We start from the raw sequence: 22398 nt of genomic DNA, 5'->3' as shown, positions 1-22398 counted from the left end.
AAAATTATCATCTTGGTGAATAACTTATTTTATTCTCATAGTTATACCAAAATATAGCTAGGGTAATTTTTATACATTTTTTATAAATTTATTTGGTATTTTAATAGCCAAATTGCATATAATTGCAATTTTAGCCTATTTTGAGAANTATTTTATAATTATGAAATTGGTTCCAATATTTTTAAACTAATATTTATATATTATTAACTGATCCAGTACTTTTAATTTGCTTTCAAAATCATTTTTACTATTTTTATAAAATAAAAGGGGGAAAACTGGCTATTTAAAATTTGGCCTCATTTCGTTTCAATTGCAGCCCCATTACATTTCGATTATAGCCGCATTGACCCCCCCCCCCCCCCCTAATTGACCCAATTTTGAATCCCAACTGGACCATCCCAATTCCATACCTTTAACCCATTTAACTACCCGACCCAAGCCTCTTTTAATCCAGGCCGTTGATCAATCTGATCAACGGCCACGATCTCCCCTTACCATTTTAATTCACCCAAACCCCCAACCCTAACTCATTTCACTCTATCAGCCGCCCCTGAATTCCTTTCCTCTCTCAAACTCTCTCGAAGGTTCTTGAAACCCTAGCCTCTCTCACCATCTTCAACCTGAATCCCACCAGAATCCATGGCTTCTCAGGCCATGGATGGCCTATACTCACCTCCCTCCACTCTTAAGCGCTTGGTGTTCAAAGTTTCGAGGTCTGACCTCGATGGTGTCCGCTCAGATCTTCTCCGATTCAAGGTTCTATGGCTTCTCCGGCCTAGCTCCGACGTATCCAAAGCATTTCGAGCCTGGTTCTGACTTAGCCGACTTAGATCGGACCTTTTCCAAGCCTTCCTCATTCTAGGGTTCCTCTGAAACCCTAGCTATTCGAGGTTTTCTCTATTTGTTTTCTTAAATTTGTTCTATGCTTGTGCTCTACTTGAGTTCTTAAACGTTTTCCCTAATTTTTTTTCTTTCGAAAATTACTTCTCTTCGATTTAGGGTTTCTGAAAAACTCAAAATGTTTTCTCCGACTGTTCTTCTCCCTTTTCTTTGTGTATATTTGTCACGCATGTGTTTCTACTGCTTTCTTATGTTTTTCTACTATATATGTTCTTCTGTGCGTTGTCTTTCTACTGTGTTTCTACACCATGCTTACATGTTCGTCCTACTGTGTTTTCCTATATGTCTTATTGATATACTTTTCTGGTATTTTGTGTTCTCCTACTGTATGTATCTCCTACTGAGTTCTTAAGTTCTTTGTTTGCCTTTTTTACTGGACCTTGTTTGAGTTCTCTGTAAACATGTTTCATCTACTGTTTTCTTAAGTGTTATACGACATCTTCTCTCTTCTGAACTTGTTTTAGTCCCAGGTTTTTCTTAAACATGTTGTTTCTACCCTCACTATGCTCCAAATCAGTTTTTTCACTTTGTTGTTTCAAACCTGCTATTGTATCTGTGGTTTCCTCATAAGTCTCCAAAAGAGACCTCTGAGCCTGTTTCAATTATTTGTCTCCTCGTCTCTGTATCTGATTCGAGTTGGAAACCCTAGGATTTGGGGTTTTGGCGAGTTTTGATCTTGCGTTTGGACTAGGGTTCTTTTTTGGGAACCCTGGACTCTCTCAGACTCATTCTGAGTCTATAAACTGAGCTTGGACTTCTTTGTTTATGACTCTGAACTTTTCTATGCTAGACTCTTCTATTGATTGGTATGACAGTTCTTCGTGCTTGAGCATGGCTGTATCTTTTTATATGTGTGATGAATTCTTTCTTTCGAAAAGGTTTTCCAACTTATGATTGATTCAGAATCCTTTTCTTTAGGTTTGATTGATTGTTACTGATTTTTCCTTAAGTAAAACCTTTCTCCACCTTTTCTGACTGGATTCATCCATACCAAATTCAAACCTTGGGATTTACTGGCTGTTTAATTGATTTCCTTTCCTTATTTGCACAAACCGTGTGCTGTCAAGACTTTTCCTTAAATATACCTCTATGTATTTACCCCTCTTGTACTGCTTTGAAAAGGTGTTTGATTGGTCCCTTTCCTTAATTATTTTTACCCGTTTGAAATCAGAATCCCTTAATTAAAGGGAAACCTTGTGAAATTGATTTCCAAACTATTTTCTTACCTATTTCTGCTTGCTTTCTACACTATAAATACATGGCCTTCTTTAACACATAAAAGGGGAGAGAACACGATCAAACAACTCTCAATTCAATACTTTCACACACCTTGAATTCTTCGACACTTTCAATTACACAGCTTTTCAATTTAATACTTTACACCACTCAAGTAGCATAGTTTTCTAATCATAGCATCCTGACTATTTACTTGCAATTTGGCTTTACAAGACTACTGCTTTCTTTCTCTTGTTTCCCTGAAACTGGTATGTTCTAATTTAGTTTCGAGCCTCATCCCAATGTGTTTATTTTACAGCTTCTACAATCCTGTCTACTTTGCTGTCTATGCTCAGTGTTAAATATGTATGATGTTCTCTTTGCATCTGTTTCTGCTGTGAATCCCTATACCCCTATTCCCCTCTATGTGTTTGAGTTAAAGTTCAGAACATGGCAACATCCAAATTGCTGCTCATGTCTGGACTAGATCCTTTAAGGGATCCTAACTTCCAAACAATGTGTCTAAACAGGCTGGTCGGGGTGTGCCAGCACCTCCAATTGCTGGGTATGACCACCAGCCTGTCTTGGCTTTCCCCAGAATCCCCTCTATTGCACTCACACTCTCTCCTAGCTTCTAAGTTCTGCCCCCCTCCTATGAGCCTTGCTTTGGGACCTTGAGTTCCCTCTGAACTTGGACATTTGAGGGCTGACCCTTCCACACTACACTATAATTCAATTCTGCAATGTATTTGGGTGTAAGCACGGCCCGGAGTCCACTTAAGACTCTTAGGGAACTCTGATACATCCCAAATAAGAGAAAGGCTTTGAAATCTGATCTTTAGGGTTGGTTTACTTCATGCTTTAGACAGAAGACTGAATCAGGCTCTCCTTGGTTGGAATTTTTCTAGTTTTTCTGATGTAATTCTTTTTTTTTCTTATTCAATTATGGGATGTAATAATCTTGTAATAACTATTGGGGCTTTTAGTGAAAAGGGGAGGGTACATCATGCATGCAAAAGGGGTAGATATCATGTTCATAGGAACTTAATACACTTCTTCAATAATGTCCTGTTTTCAGTTCTGCATTTTCATACAGAAATCATGTTTATAGGTTATATATTTCATATGGAAACCACGTCCATAAGTTCTGCATTTTCGTATAGAAACCATGCGTATAAGTTTCTACACTTCTACATTTTATAAAAACCATGTCTATAGCTTTCTGCATTTCATATAGAAACCATGTCTGTAGGTTTCCGTATTTCTGCATATCACATAGATAACATGGCTATAGGACTTCCTAAATTCTGCATATGCATCTATCACTAGGCAAACGTATTTATAGGTTTGAATAACAAATAACATTCTAGACACCATGCCTATAGGACTTCTGCACTTTTATTTCGACTGTAAACGTTTTAAAATCATTTAGCATCTAGAAAGCATGCCTATAGGAGCTATCAACTAAATCTGAATCGTCTATTTTGCCTATAAGTCTAAAATCAGTAAATAACATTGCTTAATATCCACAGAACTTATGCTTTTGTAACCAACAAGTCTTCTTCTTTAAAAATTAGTACACTCCTGCATTGTTAGATATCATGCCTGTAGGTTTCACCTAGGCAAGCCATAAGGTGAATTAGTTAATGGAATCAGACTTCGTTAAATTCCAACCAGCAGGCAGGTCTGATTCGGGTTTCTTATCTAAAATATGTAATAAATCAGTCTGCCTCATGTTTCCTTTAAGTTTAATTAAGACCATAACCAGTATGTGCAAGACATGCTAAACAATATGTCTTTAAGTTGAGGAGGCATGTTTGAGCCTTTTAATTGTTATGTGTTTCCCCATATCTACTCCACGTGTTTGATTGTCGCCTTAGAATTTTATCCTTTTAAACCACAAAAGCCAAATCTCCCTTCCCTTTAGGACTAGTAGGCCCAAATGCCTCCGGGGCTGATAGGATTTGGGGACAGGTAATAGCATGCAATAAGTAAAACGAGACCATTCCGTGTTTAATACCTTAACGGGGTGGGAAAGGGTAGATAAAGATATGATGACCACGCGATAACACCACGTGTATAAATGGTTATCGGGTGTTGTGTGGGGTGATCCATATTATGTATAAACCTAGGACCCCTCCCTTATTTGTTTACTTTATTTCAGAATTTCAACCACTTTTCTCAGACTTCAGCTTTTAATTACTTTTAATTTGTAACAACTATGTGAAAATTTCCCCCTTTTATTCGTTTATTCAAAATCTCTAAAACTGCTTCTTCCCTCGAATTTCAACTCCTCCAACTTCGTTTAACTGTAATCATTCACAACAATTATGTGAAAACCCCCTCATATTTGTAAGTCTTATTTGTCTATTTGTTGTTTGCACTTAAAGTCACGATTATAGTATGGCCGGGAACCACACTAGTAGATCCCGACGGGTGCCTAACACCTTCCCCTCGGGATAATTTCAAGCCCTTGCCCAATCTCTGGTTTTCTAAATCAAAGTTCTTCTTCGTGTCCTAATGCACTTAATCATTAGGTGGCGACTCTTCAATCCAAACCCAATTCCCAAAAGGAAACGAGTTGTCCGCCCAAATGTCATAAACCCGATTTAGCGAGAAAAAGGGGGTATCGACAGCATGGCGACTCCGCTGGGGATTCCTTTAAGGCTTTTACCATTTCATGCTATTTGTGACTTTACTCTTCCTTATATGTCTTTATTTGTTTAATGCCTTTAAGTATTTATTTCCCTCTTCTACTTTGAAACTGACTTGGCTCTTTGTTTCTTTCCTTTATCTCTCTTAATGCTCTTTTATCGCTTTCCTTTAATACTGTTATAAATTATGAGAAACTGTTGTAATCATTACTTTATGAACGTGCAAATACGTGACAACTTGTTTGATTATTGTAACTGCATATTCAACATCATATTCCACTCGTGACAAACAAAATACCATAGCAACGCTTATAATGAGTGGTTGCGCCCTTCCGATATTATCACCCCCTAAATCTGGCAAAGGCATATTTGCGGTAAAACCAGTCGATCAACGGTGTAGTCGACGGTTCTGTGCCTTTCCCTCTTGAGTTGTCAGCTCAAGGGTACCGGTCTAATACCCCATCGAAACCCTACTCTGTTTAATTGTGCATGCATCATTGTCAAACCTATCCGATTCAGTTATGTTGTCCGCATAATGACTCTTTAAGATAGCCTTGTCCAAAGTCCACCGGGTTTTCCCAAAACCCAAACGGACGCTACCACGTTTTGTGCATTTATTTGGAGAACTAAATGCTTGTTATGCCAATTATTGGTATTTAATAGTCGAGTCTGGTGGGGGTAAGGGCCTAACACTTTTGTCTTGCAGAAATGAGGCACGAGGTCCCCAAATTTGGCATGGTCACCAACATCCACCCCAAATTGTTAAGCTGGTGGGAAGATCTCCATTCCAGTGATCAAGCTCTTGTCCAAAAATATCTAGGAAATCTACCTTCTCTCCTGGAAATTCAACCCAACAACAAAATCATAGAAGCTGCCACTCTATTCTGGGATTGTGATAGGTCTGTGTTCCGCTTTGGAGACATTGAGATGACACCCCTACTAGAGGAAATAGGAGGACTGGCTGGTATACCATGGGAAACTCCGGGTTTGTTAATGCCAGAAAACCGCAAGGGTAGAGGTTTTCTCAAAATGATAGGTCTAAAAAAGAATTCAGAATTGACATGTTTGAAAGAGTCATACATTCCCTTTGACTACTTGTACGAAAGGTACGGTCACAGCAAATCTTACCGTACTTATCCTGACGAGTTCGCCCTCACATCATTGGGGCATATCCATAGAAGGGTCTTTGTCTTCATGTTCTGTTTCTTGGGGATGATAGTATTTCCTATGAAGAAAGCGAGGATCCATACCCGACTAGCCATGGTCACCAAGACCTTAATGGAAGGAATTGGCGGGCAACCATTTAGCATAGTGCCCATGATTATTGCCGAGATATACCGAGCCTTGGAGAAATGCCAACAAGGAGCCAAACACTTCGAGGGTTGCAACTTGCTGCTCCAACTCTGGCTCATGGAGCACCTCCAAAAGGGTGAGTACCGACAGGAAATCCATCGTAGGGACTGGGACGATCATATAGCCTTCCATCAACCAAGAAGGATGAACTACATGCCCAACATGTTTGCTCAGCCGGAAGATGCCAAAGGATGGGTAGAACTGTTTGAAAATCTGAAAGAGAATCAAGTACAATGGATGTTCGAATGGTTTCCTACTGAAGAATTCATTGCCCGATCCAGGGATGCACCGTTTCTGATACTTATCGGTTTGAGAGGAACTTATCCTTATGTCCCTCTCCGAGTCATGAGACAGGCCGGTAGGAAGCAGGTTATACCAAGGGTCGACAAGATGAGTCACTTCCGGGCTGATTTCCAAGCTGATGACAGCCCTTACAAGTGCCAAGCCCAACACATGTGGCACTGCAAAATCGTCATAGGAAGGGACACTATTGATCCAGACAGGTACCATGCTGGTTATACTCCATACTATCCAAGCTGGCTGGAGGATAATCATAATGGTTTGGGTCAACCCGGGTTTGTTCGAGGTCATAGGATCATCGATGAGAAGGCTGAAGCACAGGTTAAGTACAACCAACTGTGCAAGAGGATTCGGGAATGCGAAAGTGAGCATCGTGAAATTCAAGAAGCCAACCAAAAGCTGACTGAAGAGTGGAAAGACATGGCTGTCAGCGCCAACAAGCGACTGGGGTACTTGGAGCGGGGTTTGGTGGAACTGGAAAGGAAGTTCATCAAGAGGATCGAAGTCTGCCAGAATGTTGAGGGAAACGAAGGTGGACACCTGGCCAGAGCCTACCTACTGCTAGGACTTCGCGAGCTGGTGAAGCTGTTCGATGGAGCTAAAGATGCCGAGTCTGGGGAAGGTCCTTCTGGGACCAAGTAGTTAGGATTCCTTTTCTTTTGCTTAAATGTAATAAGGCCAATGGCCATTAGTAACATTTTTATCTTCTGCTATTTTAGTGTCGTTTTGGTATTCGTCTTATTTTTATCAATTAAATGAGGCATTTAGAATTATAAGTTCTCCAAATCAACTTGTCGCTAGGCCTACATCGGGCACAACGAGGCTCCCAAATTAGGACACGATTTACATTCCTGCACTATTTGTTTAAATATCGCAACACCTTTTTCTTATAATCCTTACTGACTTGTTACCTTTTTGTTTTTGCTTTTGTTTATTCCCCTCCCCAAAGGTTAGTTCGTGAACTCTGGCAACATCAGCATATTTCACAAGATCCAGGGGCCCTCTACCTACTCCTCTTCCCAGTCTTGTCAGGCACAAAAGCAAAAGAAGAATGGAAGATTCAAACAACTCAGCTGAACGGGTAGAGGTCACTCGTGGTGCTATGGTCCCCAAGGAAAATGCCTCTCAGATAGAACAAAAACTACTGAGATTCCAAGAAGAGCTTGATCAAGTCCGGAATTTGGCAAGTCTGTCATTTTCCCTCACTACTCCAGAAGTTACCTTCCCAAATACTCAGAACCCCATACCTCCACAAAACATCGCAAAGCAACCCGCTCCTCACCACCACTGCAATACTTGCCACACTCCCAACAATGCTCCACTACCCGTCCCGGAACCTTTGAACTCCACAAATGACCACTGCCACACCCAACACAACACCCCATCTACGTGGAGACCGTGCCACACTCCACCCGGCCCATCTCAAGCACACCCAAGTCTGATGATAAGGACTTGCTCATCAGAAATCTGGCCGAAGAGCTTAAGAAGTTGACCACCAGAATTCAAGGCGTTGAAGGAAGTAAGGGAATTGAGGGGCTAAACTATGAAGATCTGTGCATACAGCCCGATGTCGAACTGCCTGAGGGGTACAAACCTCCCAAGTTCGAAATGTTTGATGGTACAGGGGATCCCAGGGTTCACTTGAGAACATACTACAACAAGCTGGTTGGAGTGGGAAAAGACGAGAAGATCCGCATGAAGCTTTTCATGAGGAGCCTGAAAGGAGATGCTCTGTCTTGGTACATTAGCCAAGGCCCGAAGAAGTGGTCAAACTGGGTAAGTATGGCGTCCGACTTCATGGACAGATTCAGGTTCAATATGGAAAATGTACCAGATGTGTTTTACATTCAAAATTTAAAGAAGAAACCCACAGAAACATTCCGCGAGTATGCCACTCATTGGAGATCAGAGGCTGCAAATGGTTCGACCTGCTTTAGGGGAAGAACAAATGAACAAGTTTTTCGTCCGGGCTCAGGATCCGCAATACTATGAAAGACTGATGTTGATCAAGAACCATAAATTTTCTGACATCATCAAGTTAGGAGAAAGGATCGAGGAGGGTATCAAGAGTGGTATGGTTACGAACTTTGAAGCCTTGCAAGCCACCAATAAGGCTCTACAGTCTGGTGGTACGTCCAAGAAAAGGGACGTAGGCGCAGTGATGGTTGCACAGAGAACCAAATCACCTGTCAAATACCAAACTTATCCCATGCCTCCACTTACATATCAGCCCACTCCAAGTTACCAAGTACCCTCGCCTTCCTACCAAACTCCCCCGCCTACTTATCAGTCACCTCCACCTGCTACATACCAACCTGCTTCACCCAGATATTCCCAACCCACACACGTCTACCAAGCTCACTATCAATCGCCTCCCCCTCGCCAAAACTTTCCTAGACCCCGACCAAATTTCGATCGCAGACCTTCCAAACAGTATACATCCATTGCTGAACCAATCGACCAGCTGTATGAAAGACTCAAAGCTGCTGGTTATGTCACCCCTATCCCTGCTATAACCCCTGAAAACCCTTCCCAATGGGTCAACCCAAATAAAACCTGTGCACACCATTCTGGCATGAAGGGGCATACCATTGATGAATGCCGCTCCCTGAAGGATAAGATCCAGGATTTGATTGACAGCAAGATCATCGTGGCAAAGGAGCCTGCTCCGAATGTCCGCAATAACCCTCTACCAGACCACAAGGGTGGAGGTGTTCACATGATTGAAATAGAGGATGATTGGGATCCCAAAGGGTCAATCGGTTTGATCACGGAAGGCGACGATCCAAAGAAACCAACAGTCACCCTTAATCTGATTGTAGTCCAGATTCAGCCTTCTGGAGATGCCGAGGTGAACATGTCCATACCACTTGAGTTTGAAACACCAGACTCTGCGAAGACGCAACACCAATTGAAGTCGAGTTTGGGTCCCCAAAGGCGCCTGAGCCATTTGAAGTTACTGTATTACCTTCCAAAGCAAGGGTGCCCATCCGGCTGGCAATGACAGCCATGACACCATTCCACACAAAAGCCATACCATGGGACTACACAGCCGAGGCAAGAAGGAAAGGGAAAGCCAAGTTCGGGGAAGCAGTTGCAGCATAGGGTATGACAAGGACCGGCAGGGTTTACACCGCAGACCACTTGGCTGAGTCAAGTAAGCAGACCTCTGGTCGACAAACCATCACTGAAACTGGGCCCGATGATCTATGGAGAAAGATACAAGCGAAGGAATACTCAGTCATTGATCAGCTAAACAAAACATCGGCATAGATTTCTATCCTTGCTCTACTACAGAGTTCTGATGCACACAAGAATGCCCTGTTAAGAGTGCTGAGTGAGGCATATGTACCGAGCAACATCACCGGTGGAGAGATGGCTAACATGGTAGGCCAGGTATTGGAAAGCCACAAGATCACTTTTCACGAAGATGAGCTGCCACCGGAGGGATTGAGTCACAACAAGGCATTGCACATCACCGTGCAGTGTGAAGATTATTTTATCACCAGAATCTTGGTCGATGGGGGGTCCAGTCTCAACATCTGTCCATTGGTAACACTTAGGACATTGGGAAAGGGGTTGCATGAAATCAAGGATGGGGCCATCAACGTTAAAGCTTTCGACGGTTCTCAAAGGTCTACCATTGGGGAGATTAGATTATGTTTGCAAATGGGGCCTACTTGGTTTGATGTTAACTTTCAAGTGATAGACGTGCCGGCGTCTTATAATCTATTGTTGGGACGACCATGGATTCATGCCGCTGGGGCCATGGCATCAACACTACATCAGGCAGTGAAGTTTGAGTGGAATCACCAAGAGGTGATCATTCACGGCGACGGTAGCAATCCCATATACAGTCGCCAGACCATCCCAGCAATCGGAGAAAGAAGAAAGATAGGCGGAGAAACTTACCACCACATCGAACGAGTCAACACCGTCGATAAGGATAAGTGGTGGGATACAAAAATTGAAAGCATATTGAACTGGAGCGGGTATGAACCTAGCAAGGGACTTGGCAAGAATCTCCAAGGAATCGCTAAGCCTATCAAACTGGAGAAACATGGTACCACCTTTGGTCTGGGATATGAGTACACCTGGAAAGAATTCAATGAATGGTCGCCACCCTGCCGCGGTCCCTACTATCCATTGGAGCAGCCGATACCCCGTTTGGAGCAGACCTTCCAACCAGCCGAGGTCATCTATGGGTCAGAAGAAGAAGAAGCCCTGGCAGCAATGAGGAATTTGTTCCTAGATGACGATGATATGGATTGCTGTGTCATTCTCAAGGAGGAGGGGGAGGAAGGCCCTTCCATACAGGCTGTAAGCAGAGGAGCACGCCTCAACAATTGGACCGTCCGAACCACCAGAGCCCGGCGTGCCTCGGGGTAGCAAGGCTGAACAAGCACCATGCACTATTTTATTTTACTAGTTTACTTTCCTTTCACATTTTTATTTTTTTGCAAGAAAGAGATCCAATGTTCATAACATTTATGGAATTTATCAAAGCATTTCAATTTTCTTATAAATCTTACTCTTATTATTTTCTCTCTTGATGAACCAATGACTGTGACACACAACGAGACAACGCAACAAACGGACATAGGTTCAGAGGAAGATGATATACAGGAAGAGATTGTTAGGGAAGTTGAGAATTTCGAGAATAGACCCAAGTCCAACCTGGATGAAACTGAGATTGTTAACTTGGGAGATGCAGAAAATGTCAAAGAAACTCGCATCAGTGTTCATTTGTCACCATCAGAGAAGCAAGAGTATACAAAGTTTCTAAGAGAATATGAGGATATATTTGCCTGGTCGTACGACGACATGACTGGTCTGAGTACATCTATTGTGGCTCACAAACTGCCGATTGATCCAGCCTGTCCGCCAGTGAAACAGAAGCTCAGAAAATTCAAGCCAGATATGAGTTTGAAAATCAAGGAAGAGGTCACTAAGCAGGTCAAAGCTAAGGTTCTCAGGGTAGTGGAGTATCCAACGTGGTTAGCCAACATCGTGCCGGTGCCGAAGAAAGACGGGAAGGTTAGAGTCTGTGTCGACTACCGGGATCTCAACCGGGCCAGTCCAAAGGATGACTTCCCCTTGCCAAATATACACATCCTGATTGACAACTGCGCCAAGCATGAGCTGCAGTCATTTGTTGATTGTTTTGCTGGGTATCATCAGATCTGGATGGATGAAGAAGATGCTGAGAAAACGGCCTTCATTACGCCGTGGGGGATGTATTGCTACAAGATGATGCCATTTGGGTTAAAGAACGCGGGGGCCACCTACATGAGGGCCATGACTACCATTTTCCACGATATGATACACAAGGAGATCGAAGTATATGTGGATGATATCATCATCAAGTCCAAAAAAGCCATCGATCACATGGAAGATCTGAGGAAGTTTTTCAACAGACTAAGAAGATACAACCTGAAACTGAATCCCGCAAAATGTGCATTCGGGGTTCCAGCTGGAAAATTGCTTGGGTTTATTGTGAGTCGCCGGGGAATAGAATTGGATCCATCAAAGGTCAAAGCTATTCAAGAATTGCCACCGCCAAGGAACAAGAAGGACGTAATGAGTTTCTTGGGGAGACTTAACTACATCAGCCGGTTTATAGCACAATCTACCGTTATCTGTGAGCCGATCTTCAAGATGTTGAAAAAGGACGCCGCTACCAAATGGACCAATGATTGCCAAAAGGCTTTCGACAGAATCAAGGAGTACTTGTCAACACCGCCAGTTTTGGTCCCGCCCGAGCCAGGTAGACCCCTATTACTCTACCTTGCAGTATTGGATGGAGCGTTCGGTTGTGTTCTGGGGCAGCATGATGAAACGGGGAGAAAAGAGCAGGCCATCTACTATCTCAGCAAGAAGTTCACTCCGTACGAGGCCCGGTATTCTCTATTGGAACGCACCTGCTGTGCTTTGACTTGGGTAGCTCAGAAGCTGAGGCACTATTTCTGTGCCTATACTACGTATCTCATATCAAGGATGGATCCATTAAAGTACATCTTTCAGAAGCCCATGCCCACTGGCAAGCTAGCCAAGTGGCAAATCCTACTGAGTGAATTCGACATTGTCTACGTGACCCAGAAAGCAGTCAAGGGACAGGCACTAGCGGATCACCTTGCAGAAAATCCTGTGGATGGAGAATACGAACCCCTGAAAACATATTTTCCCGACGAAGAGGTATCATTCGTAGGAGAAGACATTGCTGAAGCCTATGACGGTTGGAGAATGTTTTTCGACGGAGCAGCAAATTTCAAAGGAGTTGGCATAGGAGCAGTCCTAGTATCAGAAACTGGCCAGCATTATCCGGTATCTGCCAAACTAAGATTCCCGTGCACCAACAACATGGCCGAGTACGAAGCCTGCATCTTGGGGCTCAAGATGGCCATTGACATGAACATTCAAGAGCTGCTAGTAATCGGGGATTCAGACCTGCTCATACATCAGGTTCGAGGAGAATGGGCGACCAAGAATTCCAAGATACTCCCTTATCTGCACCATGTGCAGGAATTGAGAAAGAGGTTCACGAAGACAGAGTTCCAGCATGTTCTAAGAATCCAGAATGAGTTCGCAGATGCATTGGCCACCTTATCATCTATGATACAGCATCTAGATACGAACTTCATCGATCCTATTCCGGTGAAGATCCATGATCAGCCAACTTACTGTGTTCATGTCGAAGAGGAAGCAGATGGAAAGCCTTGGTTTCATGACATCAAGGAATATTTGGCAAAAGGAGAATACCCAGAACTTGCGAATGCTACTCAAAAGCGCACACTTCGAAGGTTGTCCAACAATTTCTTTCACAGTGGAGGAATCCTGTATAGGAGGACTCCAAATCTGGGATTACAAAGGTGTGTCGACGCAAGGGAAGCGTCCAAACTGCTAGAGGAAATTCATGCCGGGACCTGTGGTCCGCTATGAACGGTTTTGTCTTAGAAAAGAAGATCCTCCGTACTGGTTACTTTTGGATGACAATGGAAACAGACTGCATCCAGTATGTCCGGAAATGCCACCGCTGTCAGATACATGCGGACATGATAAAGGTACCTCCAAATGAGCTTAATGCAATAAGCTCACCATGATTGTTCGCCGCATGGGGAATGGATGTTATTGGACCGATTGAACCTGCCGCTTCCAACGGGCACAGATTCATCCTAGTGGCAATTGATTATTTCACCAAATGGGTCAAAGCAGCATCTTACAGAGCAGTGACTAAGAAAGTCGTGGCAGACTTTGTCCGCGACTGCATTGTTTGCCGATTCGGAATTCCAGAATCAATCATCACTGATAACGGTTCCAACCTCAACAGTGACTTAATGAAAGCTATGTGTGAGACCTTCAAGATCAGACACAAGAATTCCATAGCCTACCAGCCTCAGATGAATAGAGCCGTAGAAGCCGCCAACAAGAATATCAAGAAGATACTAAGGAAGATGATAGAGAAGCATAAGCAATGGCACGAAAAACTATCGTTCGCTCTGTTGGGGTATCGCACCACAGTCCGAACATCAACTGGGGCGACCCCTACATGATGGTATATGGTACAGAAGCCGTCATTCCAGCCGAAGTAGAAATTCCTTCCTTAAGGATCATACAAGAAGCTGAGCTCGACGACACAGAATGGGTAAAAAGTCGCTACGAGCAGCTGGCCCTCATAAATGGTAAAAGAATGAATGCAGTTTGCCACGGTCAGCTTTATCAGAATAGAATGTCCAGAGCCTTCAACAAGAGAGTCAAACCAAGACGGTTCACACCGGGGCGGCTGGTATTAAAGAAAATTTTCCCGCATCAAGATGAAGCCAAAGGGAAGTTCTCTCCCAACTGGCAGGGTCCATACATGGTTCACCGGGTTCTGACAGGAGGAGCCCTTATACTTGCAGAAATGGACGGAGACTTTTGGCCAAAACCGATAAATTCAGATGCAGTCAAGTGATACTATGTGTAACCATTTATGATTTTCTTATGAAATTTGAACTACGTCTGACCTGATTCCCGTTTAAGAGGGGATACGTAGGCAGCCTTATGGGTTCGGTCACAATTCAATAAAATTTTCATTTTCCCCCGTGATTGGAAACTGGGGCAGAATTTTGAGAAGGACCCTCAAAATTTCGAAGTAACTTCAGCCGATCATCTCAAGCAGTCGTCAAAAGTATCAATCCAGCAAACTGGGGCAGAATTTTGAGGGGACCCTCAAAATCCCGAAGCAAGAGAAGCAGCAATGTCTTGGACCGCGTCTCAATCGTTGGTTCATCTAAAGAAAACTATTCTTAACTATGTATTTATGCTATATTTCTACTAAATCATACATGTCTATCACCAAAAAGTGCTCTATTTAGCAATGCTACCCCAAGGATACACACAGTATCACCAAATCAGAGCCGAGCCGGTCAAGCAAAGTCAGCAAGGACACGGAACTAACCTTTCCCCTTTACAAAACTCACGATTTTTTCTTTGGATGCAGGCACCCAAGTCGCAAAGTTATATATTATGCACTCATACTGTTCAGGAATACAACTCTCGGAATTATCACTCCTATCCACGGTCGCTATCCGCATACAATATCCCCAGCAGCCGCAATATCACAATCGGTTACCAGCTATCAGCTAAGAATTATTATCATGATTCGCCTTTTATCTCTTGCATAAGGCTACCATTCTGCCTTCCGAGACTAAGCTCTCTCTCCATCTGTATTTCCTGCATTGCATAAGGCTACCATTCTGCCTTCCGATGTTAAGATCTACCTCCATCTGCGTTTCTGCATTGCATAAGGCTACCGTTCTGCCTTCCGAGACTAAGCCTTGTCTCCATCTTGGATGGCTGAAATATCGCCACTTTCATCTACATTTTGCATGGCTGAAAGATCGCCACCTTCATTTATGTCTTGCATCGGCTGAAATATCGCCACTTTCATCTATATTTTGCATGGCTGAAAGATTGCCACCTTTATTTATGCCTCGCATCGGCTGAAAGATCGCCGCCCTTATTTACATCCTGCATGGCTGAAAGATCGCCACCTTTATTTATGTCTTATATCGGCTGAAATATCGCCACTTTTATCTACATTTTGCATGGCTGAAAGATCGCCACCTTCATTTATGTCTTGCATCGGCTGAAATATCGCCACTTTCATCTATATTTTGCATGCCTGAAATATCGCCACCCTTATTTATGTCTTGCATGGCTGAAAGATCGCCACTTTCATTTTGCATCGGCTGAAATATCGCCACTTTAGTTACGCTCTCATGGGCTAAAAGATCGCCACCTATTGCATTGCATGGGCTGAAAGATCGCCAAACTGTCCAAGGGCGTCATTGTTCGGAGGCACCATCTTCATAGCCCGAGAACGCCATGCCATGGCCTGAGGACCCCCCCCCCCTTTTATCTCTTGTATATCATTATTCAAAGGCATCATAGCTCAGACGGGAACCTGCATCGTGGCCCAGGACGTCATGGTCTGAGGACGTCATCCTAATCGTCCAAAGACAGCATTCATGGTCCGACGGGAACCTGCATCATGTGTAAATTCGCGCACAATATACACTTGTATTGCTTATTTGCAGGTAAACCGACTAGCAACGGCCGTCTCAGCAAGAGCAATCCCGCTCCAGTTCCCGCAGCCCTATTAGGCTTTAACCATCCATCCCAAACCTGAATATCGCGTTCTTTCTTGAAAGATCTCCATCGGTATATCCCGTCGACGGATCCTGAACTACATGTGGCTTGATTCCTGTAAGACCAGGGATATGTAGGTAGCTCAGGAACCGGAGCTTGGTCAACCTCTTCAAACAATTTCACTCGGTCAAAATTGGCCATCATATCTTTACCCGACAACTCTTTCATCCTTCCCGGGTAAAGAGGGGCAGCTGTTGATACCCAATTTTTCCCTGTATATTTTTATATGCAAAATACCTTTCAAAATAGCATATGTATGCATATATAAGTATGCCCAAGTGTTTTAGTATTTTTTCCCAATTTTTAAAGATTTTTAAATCAATTTATTGCCCTGTTTTAGCAGTACAAAAACCAATAATTATTCCCTAAATTATCATCTTGGTGAATAACTTATTTTATTCTCATATTTATACCAAAATATAGCTAGGGTAATTTTTATGCATTTTTAAAAATTTATTTGGTATTTTAAAAGTCAAATTGCATATAATTGCAATTTTAGTCTATTTTGAGAATTAATAGAATTTTATAATTATGAAATTGGTTCCAATATTTTTAAATTAATATTTATATATTATTAACTGATCCAGTACGTTTAATTTGCTTTCAAAATCATTTTTACTAATTTTATAAAATAAAAAGGGGGAAAACTGGCTATTTAAAATTTGGCCTCAATTGCAGCCCCATTAAATTTCGATTATAGCCAAATTGACCCCCCCTAATTGACCCAATTTTGAATCCCAACCGGGCCAGCCCAATTCCATACCCTTAACCCATTTAACTACCCGACCCAAGCCTCTTTTAATCCAGGCCGTTGATCAATCTGATCAACGGCCACGATCTCCCCTTACCATTTTAATTCACCCAAACCCCCAACCCTAACTCATTTCACTCTATCAGCCGCCCCTGAATTCCTTTCCTCTCTCAAACTCTCTCGAAGGTTCTCGAAACCCTAGCCTCTCTCACCATCTTCAACCTCAATCCCACCGGAATCCGTGGCTTCTCAGGCCATGGATGGCCTATACTCACCTCCCTCCACTCTTAAACGTTTGGTGTTCGAAGTTTCGAGGTCTGACCTCGATGGTGTCCGCTCAGATCTTCTCCGATTCAAGGTACTATGGCTTCTCCGGCCTAGCTCCGGCGTATCCAAAGCATTTCGAACCTGGTTCTGACTTAGCCGACGTAGATCGGACCTTTTCCAAGCCTTTCTCATTCTAGGGTTCCTCTGAAACCCTAGCTATTCGAGGATTTCTCTGTTTGTTTTCTTAAATCTGTTCTATGCCTGTGCTCTACTTGAGTTCTTAAACGTTTTCCCCAATTTTTTTTCTTTCGAAAATTACTTCTCTTCGATTTAGGGTTTCTGAAGAACTCAAAATGTTTTCTCCGACTATTCTTTTCCCTTTTCTTTGTGTATATTTGTCACGCATGTGTTTCTACTGCTTTCTTATGTTTTTCTACTATATATGTTCTACTGTGCCTTGTCTTTCTACTGTGTTTCTACATCATGCTTACATGTTCGTCCTACTGTGTTTTTCCTATACGTCTTGTTGATATACTATTCTGGTATTTTGTGTTCTCCTATTGTATGTATCTCCTACTGAGTTCTTAAGTTCTTTGATTGCCTTTTTTACTAGACCTTGTTTGAGTTCTCTTTAAACATGTGTTCGTCTACTGTTTTCTTAAGTGTTATACTACCTCTTCTCTCTTCTGAACTTGTTTAAGTCCCAAGTTTTTCATAAACATGTTCTTTCTACCCTCACTATGCTCCAAATCAGTTTCTTCACTTTGTGGTTTCAAACTTGCTATTATTTCTGTGGTTTTCTCATAAGTCTCTGAAAGAGACCTCTGAGCCTGTTTCAATTATTTGTATCCTCGTCTCTGTATCTGATTCGAGTTGGAAACCCTAGGATTTGGGGTTTTGGCGAGTTTTGATCTTGTGTTTGTACTAGGGTTATATTTTGGGAACCCTAGACTCTCTCAGACTCATTCTGAGTCTATAAACTGAGCTTGGACTTTTTTGTTTATGACTCTGAACTTGTCTATGCTAGACTCTTCTATTGATTGGTATGATAGTTATTCGTGCATGAGCATGGCTGTATGTTTCTATATAGGTGATGAATTCTTTCTTTCGAAAAGGTTTTCCAACTTATGATTGCTTCAGAATCCTTTTCTTTAGGTTTGATTGATTGTTACTGATTTTTCCTTAAGTAAAACCTTTCTCCACCTTTTCAGACTGGATTCATCCATTACCAAATTCAAACCTTGGGATTTACTGGCTGTTTAATTGATTTCGTTTCCTTATTTGCACAAACCGTGTGCTGTCAAGACTTTTCCTTAAATATACCTCTATGTATTTACCCCTCTTGTACTGCTTTGAAAAGGTGTTTGATTGGTCCCTTTCCTTAATTATTTTTACCCGTTTGAAATCAGAATCCCTTAATTAAAGGGAAACCTTGTGAAATTGATTTCCAAACTATATTCTTACNGGGGAAGGTCCTTCCAGGACCAAGTAGCTAGGATCTTTTCTTTTGCTTTAAACGTAATAAGGCCAATGGCCATTAGTGACATTTTATTTCCTGCAATTTTTAGTGTCGTTTTGGGATTCGTCTTATTTTGTCAATAAAATGAGGCATTTAGCATTAAAAGTTCTCCAAATTAACTTGTCGCTAGGCCTACCTCGGGCACAACGACGCACCCAAATTAGGACACGATTTATATTCTTGCACTAAGTGTTTAAATATTGCAATATTTTCTTCTCATAATCCTCACTAACTTGTTACCTTTTTGTTTTTACTTCTGTTTTATTCCCCTCCCCAAAGGTTAGTTCGTACACTCTGGCATCATCTGCTTACTCCACAAGATCCAAGGGCCCTCCTCCTCCTCCTCCGAGTCCTATCAGAAACAAGAACAAGGGGAAAATGGAAGATTTGAGCAACAGAAAGGAGAACTCAGTTGAAAGGGTAGAGGTTCCTCAGGGTATTCAAGTTTCCAAGGAAAGTGCCTCCCAGCTCGAACATAAGTTATTGAAATTTCAGGAAGAACTGGACCAAGTTCGGAATTTGGCAAGCTTGTCATTTTTCCTCACCACCCCAGATGTGAACTTCCCCAACACTCAAAATCCCGCACCTCCACAAAATATCCCGAAACCACAAAAACAACCCACTCATGCTCAACACTGCAACACATGCCACACTTCAAACAACACCCCATTGCTCATCCCTGAACCGCTAAACGCCGCAAATGATCATCTCCACAACACCCCCATCTATGTGGAAACCATACCACAATATACTCAACCCATTTCAAGCACACCGGAGTCTGATGACAAAGACTCTCTCATCAGGAATCTGGCCGCGGAACTCAAGAAGCTGACTAGCCGAGTCCAGGGTGTTGAAGGAAACAAAGGTATCGAGGGGCTGAATTATGAGGACCTTTGCATTCAGCCAGATGTCGAACTTCCTGAGGGGTACAAACCTCCCAAGTTTGAAATGTTTGATGGCACAGGGGATCCCAGGGTCCATTTGAGGACATACTGCGATAAGCTGGTCGGAGTCGGAAGAGATGAAAAGATTCGCATGAAGCTCTTCATGAGAAGTTTGAAAGGGGATGCTCTATCTTGGTACATTAGCCAAGACCCCAAGAAGTGGACAAGCTTGGTAGATATGGCGTCCGATTTCATGGACAGGTTCAGATTCAATACGGAAAATGCACCAGACGTATTCTACATCCAGAATTTAAAGAAGAAACCCACGGAGACATTCCGCAAGTATGCTACTCGTTGGAGATCAGAAGCTGGTAAGGTCAGGCCGGCTTTAGAGGAAGAACAAATGAACAGGTTTTTCGTCCAGGCTCAAGACCCACAGTATTATGAGAGGTTGATGTTGATTGAAGGCCAGAAATTTTCCGACATCATCAAGCTAGGGGAGAGGATCGAGGAAGGCATTAAAAGTGGTATGGTCACTAACTTTGAGGCATTGCAGGCCACCAACAAGGTTCTACAGTCTGGCGGCACATCCAAGAAAAGGGATATGAGTGCTGTGATGGTTGCACAAAGAGCGAAATCCCCAATAAAATACCAAACCTACCCGATATCTCCTCTCACATATCAACCTACCCCAAATTACCAAGCACGCTCGCCCTCTTACCAAGTTCCACCACCTGCTTACCCATCATCTCCACCCCCCACATATCAACCTACCTCATCAAGATATTCCCAACCCGCACCCGTCTACCAAGCCTATAATGCTCAGCCCTCTCACTATCAATCACCTCCCACCCGCCAAAACTTCCCTAGACCGCGACCTAAGTTCGACCGTAGACCCCCCAAACAATACACCGCCATCGCCGAACCAATCGACCAGCTGTATGAAAGGCTCAAAGCTGTTGGTTACGTTACCCCTATCCCTGCCATAACTCCAGAAAATCCTTCCCAATGGGTCAACCCGAACAAAATCTGTGCATACCATTCCGGCATGAAGGGGCATACCATTGATGAATGCCGCTCTCTGAAGGATAAAATCCAAGCTTTAATTGACAACAAGATTATTGTGGAGAAGGAACCTGCTCCTAATGTTCACAACAACCCCTTACCCGACCACAAGGACGGATGCATTCACATGATAGAGATAGAAGATGATTGGAACCCCAAAGGATCGATCGGATTGATTGCTGAAGATGACGAGCCAAAGAAACTAACTGTCACACTTAATCCAATTGTAGTCCAGATCCAGCCTTCTGGAGACACTGAAGTGAACATGTCCATACCACTTGAGTTCGAGGCACCTTCTTCTACAAAGGCGCCAGGACCGATTGAGGTCGAGTTTGGATCCCCAAAGGCACCTGTACCATTTGAAGTTGCTGTGTTATCTCCCAAAGCAAGGTTACCCATTCCTGTGGCTATGTCAACCGTAGCACCATTCTATACGAAGGCCATTCCTTGGGATTACACCGCCGAGGCGAGAAGGAAAGGGAAAACCAAATCTGGAGAAGCAATTGCAGCATAGAGTATGACTAGAACCGGCAGGGTTTATACTCCGGAACACTTAGTTGAGTCGAGTAAGCAGACCTCTGGTCGACAAGCCATCACCGAAACTGGGCCCGATGACCTCTGCAGAAAGATACAAGCAAAGGAATACTCAGTCATTGACCAATTGAATAAAACACCGGCACAGATCTCCATCCTAGCTCTGCTGCAAAGCTCAGATGCACATAAGAATGCCTTGATGAAGATACTGAGTGAGACATATGTACCCAGCAACATAACTGGAGGAGAAATGGCGAACATGGTAGGGCAAGTGTTGGAGAGTCACAAATTCACTTTCCACGAAGATGAGCTGCCACCAGAAGAGCTGAGCCACAACAAGGCGTTGTACATCATCGTGCAATGCGAGGATTATTTCATCACCAGAATTCTGGTTGACGGAGGGTCCAGCCTCAATATTTGTCCATTGGTGACTCTCAGAACATTGGGGAAGAGCCTGCATAAGATCAAGGATGGAGCCATCAATGTCAAAGCTTTTGATGGTTCCCAAAGGACCACTATTGGGGAAATCAGTTTATGTCTACAAATGGGATCGACCTGGTTCGATGTTGACTTTCAAGTAATAGACGTCCCAGCATCTTACAACTTGCTATTGGGACAGCCTTGGCCCATGCCTCTGGAGCTGTAGCATCAACCCTATACTACGTAGTAAAGTTTGAGTGGAATCACCAAGAAGTGATTATTCACGGCGACGGTAGCAATCCCATATACAGTCGCCAGACCATCTCGGCAATAGGAGGAAGAAGGAAGATAGGCGGAGAAACTTACCATCACATTGAGCGAGTTAACGCCGTGGACAAGGATAAATGGTGGGATAACAAGATTGAGAGTATACTGAATTGGTGTGGATACGAGCCTGGCAAGGGACTTGGCAAAAACCTCCAGGGAATCGCCAAACCATTAAACTAAAGAAACATGGCACCACTTTTGGTTTGGGGTATGAATACACTTGGGAGGAGTTCAACTATTGGTCACCACCATGGCGCGGTCCCTACTACCCACTGGAGCATGCGATACCTTGCCTGGAGCAGACTTTCCAGCCAGCAGATGTCATATATGGGTCAGAAGAAGAGGAAGCATTGGCGACAGTAAGGAATATGTTTTTGGAAGACGACAACACGGACTGCTGTGTCATTTTTGAGGAGGAAGGGGAGGAAGGCCCTTCCATACAAGCTGTGAACCGAGAAGCACGCCTCGACAATTGGTCCATCAGAACCACCAGAGCCTGGAAAGCTTCGTGGTAGCAAG

Source organism: Nicotiana attenuata, unplaced genomic scaffold (genome assembly GCF_001879085.1).
Source record: "Nicotiana attenuata strain UT unplaced genomic scaffold, NIATTr2, whole genome shotgun sequence".
NCBI lineage: Eukaryota > Viridiplantae > Streptophyta > Magnoliopsida > Solanales > Solanaceae > Nicotiana > Nicotiana attenuata.
Note: the sequence above shows the minus strand (reverse complement) of the source record.